At 39.9% G+C, this 10,000-nt stretch overlaps 3 non-coding genes across 3 annotated transcripts in view; all 3 read left to right on the top strand.

Annotated features, from left to right (window-relative positions):
• The first annotated feature begins 5,941 nt into the window (after positions 1-5,941).
• On the top strand, positions 5,942-7,844 carry LOC124541327. Its single transcript, XR_006967237.1, has one exon. It is a non-coding gene; the product is annotated as a small subunit ribosomal RNA (ribosomal RNA).
• A 754-nt stretch (positions 7,845-8,598) lies between these two features.
• Positions 8,599-8,755, top strand: LOC124541300. Its single transcript, XR_006967214.1, has one exon. It is a non-coding gene; the product is annotated as a 5.8S ribosomal RNA (ribosomal RNA).
• Positions 8,756-9,518: 763 nt separating this feature from the next.
• LOC124541285 overlaps positions 9,519-10,000 on the top strand; it is a 3,978-nt gene continuing 3,496 nt past the window's right edge. Inside the window, exon 1 of the ribosomal RNA XR_006967202.1 lies at positions 9,519-10,000. This exon is cut by the window's right edge and continues 3,496 nt beyond it. This is a non-coding gene — a ribosomal RNA (large subunit ribosomal RNA).

Genomic DNA, 10,000 nt, shown 5'->3' with positions numbered 1-10,000 from the left:
TCATTTACGACATTACATTAGACAGTTCTAAAATTATCAGTGTTTGTTGACTATTCTGTTCATGTATTATATACAAAAACCTTCCTCTCGATAAACTATTTATTAAAAAAAACCACATAAAAATCTGTCGCTTAATTTTCAAGATCTAAGCATATATAGGGGCAGATGACGGTAAGGCACTTTGTTTGACACTATGGAATGACTATAAATGACCGTGTTTCCTATTTAAAACAAAATTATCTTTAATTATAACAAATTATCACAGATTATACGTACCGTTTCATTGCTATCACCTTTCTTATTCTTGTATGTATTTCTAGACCTTAATGAAATTTCATTCGAATCTTCATTGATAAATTCGGGTTCTGTAACACCGAGGATGCAGTCTCCGTCGTCTGACTGGAAATATTAATTATCTATTAAGTAGATGAGCAAAGACATCTTGTAATTGATATTGGTAGCTAATCTATAGCGTATGCCAGATGGCCCAGTGGTTAGAACTCATGCATCTTAACTAATGATTTCGGGTTGAAACCGAGGTAAGCACCGCTGTTTCATGTGCTTAATTTTTTTTTTATAATTCATCTCGTGCTCTGCGGTGAAGGAAAACATTGTGAGGAAACCGGCATGTGACAAATTTCATAGAAATTCTGCCACATGTGTATTCCACCAGCCCGCATTGGAACAGCGTGGTGGAATATGTTCCAAACCTTCTCCTCAAAGGGAGAGGAGGCCTTTAGCCCAGCAGTGGGAATTTACAGGCCGTTGTTGTTGTTTGTTTGTTGTTGAATTATTTTTAATTGCATGACTTGCTTAAATTCAAGATTTGTCTGCTTTCGTACTTCCATGGGGATACGCTATAGATTAGCTACCAATATCAATTACAAGATGTCTTTGCTCATCTACTTAATAGATAATTAATATTTCCAGTCAGACGACGGAGACTGCATCCTCGGTGTTACAGAACCCGAATTTATCAATGAAGATTCGAATGAAATTTCATTAAGGTCTAGAAATACATACAAGAATAAGAAAGGTGATAGCAATGAAACGGTACGTATAATCTGTGATAATTTGTTATAATTAAAGATAATTTTGTTTTAAATAGGAAACACGGTCATTTATAGTCATTCCATAGTGTCAAACAAAGTGCCTTACCGTCATCTGCCCCTATATATGCTTAGATCTTGAAAATTAAGCGACAGATTTTTATGTGGTTTTTTTTAATAAATAGTTTATCGAGAGGAAGGTTTTTGTATATAATACATGAACAGAATAGTCAACAAACACTGATAATTTTAGAACTGTCTAATGTAATGTCGTAAATGAACAAATTCTTTAGCTATAGATATATTTAAACCATTTAGTATGAGCATTGCAAAAAACAGTATCTATTTTTCTTGGAGTTCAAGTTTGCTTCATACGAAATTTCATCAAATTCGGTTCAGAATTGTTTGTGAAAGGGCGACAAACAGACACACAGTGTATGTTTATAATATTAATAGTTTAGTAGGCATAGTATTCGATACCTACGTACGCTCGGCTCGACTGCCTGCTATCTTATTTTTGCGCTAGCTAGCAGAACTGACCACAAGTTCAGTTACATCTATACACATAATAAAATTGGAGTGTCTGTTTGTAATATTCAAATAGTCCTTTTTCAACCGACTTAAAAAAGGAGGAGGTTATCAATTCGTCTGTATTTTTTTTTTTTTTTTTTTAATGTTTGTTACCTTATAACTTTTTACTGGGTGGACCGATTTTGATAATTTTTTTTTTGTTTGAAAGGTAGTGCTTCCCGTGGGGTCCCATTTTTTTTATTTTTTTTTCCGATGATGATATCCATGTGAAAACGACATAAGTCTTAAATTTGCATTATGTAAATGCGCGACAAATAGGTGAATAACTGAAAACCACGTTAACCAATTTTGATAATTCTTTTTTTATTATAAAATATATACTTCAAGGGTAATTTGGTGAAAGTTTGGTAAGGTTCTGAGCACAGGATTCATGACAAAGTAACGGAACGGAAGGGAACGGAACAATTCTGAGGAGCACGTTAGCGATACTCAATCGAATCTTTTATTTATAGGTTATTTGGATATTTGAGTCACCTTCCGTAATGTGGTTATGTTTATGTAATTATCATAGTCGAATATTATAATCAACTAGCTACCCACCCCGGCTTCGCACGGGTGCAATACTGATACTAAATATACTACAGAATTTGTTTATTGACGACATCACATCGCAAACTTCTAAAATTATCAGTGTTTCCTTACTATATTGTTCATGTATTATATACACAAACATTCCCCTTGAATCACACTATCTTTTAAAAAAAACCGCATCAAAATCCGTTGCGTAGATTTAAAGATATAGGGACAGAGAAAGCGACTTTGTTTTATACTATGTAGTGATGGAACTCCTATACCGCTCGCAGTTAGGGTGCGATATGGGGCAGAATTTCTTACTATCTTTAATCAAATTTTGTGTATGTGATGTGATGTCATATGATGTACGAAATATAGTTGGTCTTTTTCAAAGTTTTTTTGCTGAGTTCGATTACAGCTCTTTCGAGGGATCCTTGTAGTTTACGCCGCGTGACGTATTAAATCCGCATTTTCGAAAGTCTATTTTTGCTTTATTCGCAAGTTTCCTTTGAAATTGTCCTCGAAGTAGTTTCTGACTCATATAAACGGAACGCTTAATCTATCCATATTAAAAAAATTAGTTAGTCAACATCAACTTCACTTAAAATCAAAAAATAAATAAAAATTTTAACAAAAAGAAAAACCGACTTCAAACAAAACACTATTTTAAAACAAATGAATATGCACGAAAAAGTAATAAAAATAACTGCGTATTCAACATATTTTTTAGAGTCTTCCTAAGTTAAATGAAATGAAAAATATTAGACTACTTAAAAGTCGATTAACGATTATATCATGTAGTTATAATTATTGTTATATTTGGAGTCGGTGTCAGCCAATAAAACCCTACAGTATATCTATCAAAAAACAATACGAGAATACTTTAACAAATATGTTTTTTACAAATTACCTTTTACACATTAATATACTGGATCAATCAAGGGGCTCGTATCGCTTCTTTCTTTTGATTGTTGGGGCAAGGGCACCGTGGCTGACACAACTCTTGTGTGGCTCTTCCTATCATTGCGAAGCAAAATTCGCCAAGCGTTGGATTGTTCACCCATCAAAAGGGAACGTGAGCTGGGTTTAGACCGTCGTGAGACAGGTTAGTTTTACCCTACTGATGGCTCGTCGTTGCGATAGTAATACTGCTCAGTACGAGAGGAACCGCAGTTTCGGACATTTGGTTCATGCACTCGGCCGAGCGGCCGGTGGTGCGAAGCTACCATCCGCGGGATTATGCCTGAACGCCTCTAAGGCCGAAGCCAGCCTAGCCGAATCCGGCAAGGATATGCTCACTGTGGAGCCCCGAGAGTCGGGAGGCTCTAAACGATGTGACTTTACTAGTCGCGCTTTATTCGTAAGGTGCGACGTCGAAGCCCATTTGGAACGCGGCGATCGATGCGAGCGGTCTTAACACGTGCATCACGGCGCCGAAGTTTCGAATATACCTCAGTTCGATGTCGGGGCTCGGAATAGTCTGTAGACGACTTACGTTCCTGGCGGGGTGTTGTGCTCGGTAGAGCAGCGTCGTGCTGCGATCTGTTGAGACTCAGCCCTACGCCAGGTGATTCGTCCGAGGACGTATCTATCTATACAACAAACATTTACTCTATATACGCGAAACGAACAACGACACTCTATCGTCGTCTGAATTATATATATTAATAATATATATTCGTGTGTGTCTCTGTTTGTTGTTGTTTTATGTATAATTTATACGAATAAACGAAATAAGCATACCGAGCGATATTATTATTATTATTATTATTATTATAATTAAGAAAAGATTTGTTTTCTACGATTACTGATGATAGAATTGTCGTAGTAGCGTTTTAGAGTAGTGTAGAGTAGGTAGTAGTAGCGTTCGAAAGATATGCGGTATGCGTTACCGGTATATTTTAGAACTCTAATACTACTCTATAAATATAACACGAATATTGAATTTTAAGAAATTTCCGATAAATCAATATAATCATAATATACTCGAACTCGTAGAGTTCGAGTAGGAGAAGTAGAAGGAGGATGATAGGTTGTCCTCGAGAGATTTAGATTTTTTCAATACACGAACGTTCCAAGTTTTCGTCGAACACTCCGAAATCGTTAGAGTCCCTGATTTAGTAAATCATTTTCGTTTAATGTTTATTCTTTTTATATATTATTTTACGTATCTTCTTATAACGTCATTTTCGATAAATTAATACGAATCAATAACTAAACTCTACATATGTCACTACAGTACTCTATCGATACACGAACTTTCGTATTTTATCATCATGTACATATACGAATAGAGTAGTATATAATAATAATGTTATTTATTACATACGTATCGTATATTATACGACTAGTATAGTAATTAATAATATCTATTATTATAATTTTTAAAACGATATACGGGTGAAATGAACGAATGTACGTATATTACGTAGTCTCTATAATACAATACACGAACGTTCAAACGAATAGTCTTTCATATCGACACACTTTGTGAAATCCTCGAACGTGTCTCGAAAAACTCGTTTTTCTTGTTCGTTCGTCGTCGTCTTTGTTGTTGTTTTTGTTGTTGTTGTTGTTGTTGTTGTTTTTTTTTTCTTTTATTTGTTTTTTGAATTTTATCATATTGAGATAGGCAAAAAATCGTTCCCTCGGTCCAGTATAGGTTGTACTTTGGTTAGTTTGGAAGGGAAAGGATTTAGGGAGGGAGTGGTGTTGGGAGAGGGGGGGGGGGGGTTCGGGGGTTATTTTAGGGGGGAATGTTGTTGCATCAGCGAGTCTATTGGGGATATGAGATAGAAAAAAAAAAAAAATCACATTCCGTTCGAACGCGCCGAATGTCATCTTCGTCGCCAGGCATATATAAGGAGTAGTGATGGTTCGAACGTCGAACAAACCGAATTGTGTTCGTGAGACGCGAAGTGACCGTTCAATACTCTCGTATGACGAAAACGTATTATATGTCTTATCCATTTGTTTGTCGAGTGTATCTTGCGTAAAACGACGACGCGATGTGTTTCTCGTAGTCTCTTACTCTTGGTAGTTTACTACTTGAATATCGTCGCGATCGTCGCGGAAACACTGCAATACACAATAAACACACGGTGGTTAAATGATAATATTATATTTGTTTTCGTTCTGTAAAACTGTGCCGACCGACGGACGCACGTAAATCTCTCTGCCTCATGCGTACCCTCTTCGTCGTCGTCGTCGTCTTCGTCGTCGCTATCGCTACGATTATATCCTCATAATATAATTTGTTGATTTATCGTAGTCGATATGCGACGTCGTCGTGACGCGCGATACGAGTGTAACGTTAAAGACGGAGTTCTTAAAAGATTCAGTGTATTCGTACATACATATATTTTATATGTGAACGGTCGTTTCTAAAACTCTTTTATATCAATTATCATTTACATAAAATACATAAACCGAGTATCGGTACGATCACTCAAACACCGGGCGTCGATCCCAATGTTTTACGATAATAATCGTTGAACAATAAATACGTACACGTCGTGTGCGAAGTGTTATTAAAATTAAATCGATCTCGTTCAGAACTTTCGAATTCGTGACCTTTATGTGTCATTCTGTGACGACGACGAACGCCGTTCGTGTGTCTCATTGAAATATAAAAAGTCAACCGTTTAAATCGATCGCGTCTAACGCGATCGACTATACGGTGAGACGCTCGTTTCATATTGAATCTTACGTATGTATGTGAAATATGAAATCGAGAGAGGAGAAAGATATTTTGACGACTCGAACGAGTCTCTCGTATATCAGTTAGCTCCCTGGTTGATCCTGCCAGTAGTTATATGCTTGTCTCAAAGATTAAGCCATGCATGTCTCAGTGCAAGCCGTATTAAGGCGATACCGCGAATGGCTCAATATATCAGTTTTGGTTCCTTAGATCTTACTCAGTTACTTGGATAACTGTGGTAATTCTAGAGCTAATACATGCAATCAGAACTCTGACCAGTGATGGGATGAGTGCTTTTATTAGATCAAAACCAATCGACGGAGGGCGTCTCGTCCGAAGTCGTTAATTTTGATGAATCTGGATAACTTTTGCCGATCGCATGGTCCAGTACCGGCGACGCATCTTTCAAATGTCTGCCTTATCAACTTTCGATGGTAGTTTCTGCGACTACCATGGTTGTCACGGGTAACGGGGAATCAGGGTTCGATTCCGGAGAGGGAGCCTGAGAAACGGCTACCACATCCAAGGAAGGCAGCAGGCGCGCAAATTACCCACTCCCGGCACGGGGAGGTAGTGACGAAAAATAACGATACGGGACTCTTTCGAGGCCTCGTAATCGGAATGAGTACACTTTAAATATTTTAACGAGGAACAATTGGAGGGCAAGTCTGGTGCCAGCAGCCGCGGTAATTCCAGCTCCAATAGCGTATACTAAAATTGTTGCGGTTAAAAAGCTCGTAGTTGCATTTGTGCGCCGCGCTGTCGGTGCACCGCATCCGCGGTGATACTGACACGTCTGCGGAGCATATCGTCGGTGAGCCGGCGGTAAAACGCCGGTTCAATATCAAAATCCTATCGCGGTGCTCTTCAGTGAGTGTCGAGATGGGCCGACAATTTTACTTTGAACAAATTAGAGTGCTCAAAGCGGGCTCAAAATGCCGCTTGAATATTTCGTGCATGGAATAATAGAATATGATCTCGGTTCTATTTTGTTGGTTTTCAGAACTCCGAGGTAATGATTAATAGGGATAACTGGGGGCATTCGTATTGCGACGTTAGAGGTGAAATTCTTGGATCGTCGCAAGACGAACATCAGCGAAAGCATTTGCCAAAGGTGTTTTCATCAATCAAGAACGAAAGTTAGAGGTTCGAAGGCGATTAGATACCGCCCTAGTTCTAACCGTAAATATGTCATCTAGCGATCCGCCGACGTTACTACAATGGCTCGGCGGGCAGCTTCCGGGAAACCAAAGATTTTGGACTCCGGGGGGAGTATGGTTGCAAAGCTGAAACTTAAAGGAATTGACGGAAGGGCACCACCAGGAGTGGAGCCTGCGGCTTAATTTGACTCAACACGGGAAATCTCACCAGGCCCGGACACCGGAAGGATTGACAGATTAATAGCTCTTTCTTGATTCGGTGGGTGGTGGTGCATGGCCGTTCTTAGTTGGTGGAGCGATTTGTCTGGTTAATTCCGGTAACGAACGAGACTCTAGCCTGCTAAATAGGCGTCGTCATTTAGGTGTGCTCGATTTCGGTCGAGCAACTCACTGGCGGCGTATTAAAATTCTTCTTAGAGGGACCGGCGGCTTCGAGCCGCACGAGATTGAGCAATAACAGGTCTGTGATGCCCTTAGATGTCCTGGGCCGCACGCGCGCTACACTGAAGGAATCAGCATGTTCTCCCTGGCCGAGAGGCCCGGGCAACCCGTTGAAACTCCTTCGTGCTGGGGATTGGGGTTTGCAATTATCCCCCATAAACGAGGAATTCCTAGTAAGCGCGAGTCATAAGCTCGCGTTGATTACGTCCCTGCCCTTTGTACTCACCGCCCGTCGCTACTACCGATTGAATGATTTAGTGAGGTCTTCGGACCGACACGCGGTGGCTTCACGGCCGTCGGCGTTGCTGGGAAGTTGACCAAACTTGATCATTTAGAGGAAGTAAAAGTCGTAACAAGGTTTCCGTAGGGGAACCTGCGGAAGGATCATTAACGTTAACGTTATCAATCTCTTTCTCTATGTAGATCGAGTGCGATGATGAACGATAATATCAAATAACAAAAAAAAAAATAATAATAATAAGAACGTCAATCAGCGTCGTCGTCGATACGCACGTACGCGCACACGCACGCACCTACGAAACTACTACTACTACTACTACTACAACTACGTTATCGAGTCCTCGACGTACGCGTGAGATACGATATACGTGTGTAAGTAGTATACGTAACGTAAAGTAACGTGGTGATGTGTTTCTGTGTTCGTTCGTTCGTACGTTCGTCTTCACTGAATAGAAACGGGATTATTATTATTTAAAAACAAGCGATCAGACGTTCGAGATTGTCGTTTTTCGATGCGAGGACGCGATTTTCTAAACTACAACAACAACGACAACAACTCGATGATTTTTATGATCACTCTTGTTGTGTGTACGTGTTGTGTCGCGAGAGTCGTGTAACGCGTCTTATTCGATATATTTCAGAATGTCGGTTGCGAGGAAAGTACGTCGTGTTATTGATTTAACACATCGTCATCTTCATATAAAATGTATTTCTTTTTTTTTATTTTTTTTTTTTTAATATATTTTTTTTTTATTTTTTTCTCTATACACTGAAAAAGAAGAGATAAATAAATAAAAATAAAAATATATACCATTCGAATCACTAATATCACCGACGTATAAAATCGTACGAGTGATCGTAGAAATCATATAATTATACAAGTAACAAACGAAAAATAAACCATTACCCTGGACGGTGGATCACTTGGCTCGCGGGTCGATGAAGAACGCAGTTAACTGCGCGTCATAGTGTGAACTGCAGGACACATTTGAACATCGACATTTCGAACGCACATTGCGGTCCGTGGAGAAACATCCAGGACCACTCCTGTCTGAGGGCCGGCTGTATAAAAATATAAACCACACTGTTCAATGTTTAATGTCGTGTCGTCGTCGTAGTCGTATGATGATATCGACGTTTTACCGAACATATGACGGTATCCGCGTTCGATGTAATAATGCGTTATTTTTATTATTATCACAATAATAATATAATGCAAATTCATTCGTTCTCGGTCCGTTCAAATATTATAAAATACGATGTGTATGTATGTTTACGTAATATGCGTGTGTATATATATGTAAATATATATACGTTCGTGTGTACGTCTACGTCACGGAGTTTCGTTTTTGCGACGTCAGAGAGACTGAGAGCTCGTCGCTCGTCTTCGTTGACGAGAGATAGCGCCCATCTCCGACCTTTCGATCGTTTCTTCAAAGTCATCGATCAAAAAGGGTTATCGGAGATTAGGTGATATCATATTCGTCTCGATATATCGAGTGTGTACGTCCTTTCATTTATCCGACGTCAAAATTTCGATAACAAAAGCTCCGCGATCGTTGATACGTATACGAAACGAACGTGTATTATATGCGATACATATGCGTTTACGTGATGACATCGAAACGTTCGTATTATTATGATATGTACATGATAATCAATTATGTATTATATACATAACAAGTAGGCGGACTCGACGTCCGAAGAGCGCGTCGACGCCGACGTCGGAACGACTGATGATGATGATTCTTCTGATCTCGTCTCGACGAATGCGGCGCCGTCGCGTTGACGGATATCGCGTCTGCCTCGTTTTTTTTTTATCGTTGGCCTCAGATCAGGGAGGATCACCCGCCGAATTTAAGCATATTAGTAAGCGGAGGAAAAGAAACTAACCAGGATTTCCTTAGTAGCGGCGAGCGAACAGGAAATAGCCCAGCACTGAATCCCGCGGTTGTAACGATCGCGGGAGATGTGGTGTTCGGGAGGTATCGCTTTCTCGTCGTCGCCGCTCCTGTCCAAGTTCGTCTTGAACGGGGCCGTTTTCCCGTAGAGGTGCCAGGCCCGTAGCGACGGAGCGAGACGGCGAGAGGTACTCTCCTCAGAGTCGGGTTGCTTGAGAGTGCAGCCCTAAGTGGGTGGTAAACTCCATCTAAGGCTAAATATTACCGCGAGACCGATAGCGAACAAGTACCGTGAGGGAAAGTGAAAAGAACTTTGAAGAGAGAGTTCAAGAGTACGTGAAACCGTTCAGGGGTAAACCTGCGAAACTCGAATGAACGAACGGAGAGATTCATCGTCATTCGACG

This window comes from Vanessa cardui, chromosome 27 (genome assembly GCF_905220365.1).
Source record: "Vanessa cardui chromosome 27, ilVanCard2.1, whole genome shotgun sequence".
Lineage (NCBI taxonomy): Eukaryota > Metazoa > Arthropoda > Insecta > Lepidoptera > Nymphalidae > Vanessa > Vanessa cardui.
The sequence above is the reverse complement of the archived record's forward strand: the minus strand, read 5'-3'. Positions and strand labels throughout refer to the sequence as shown.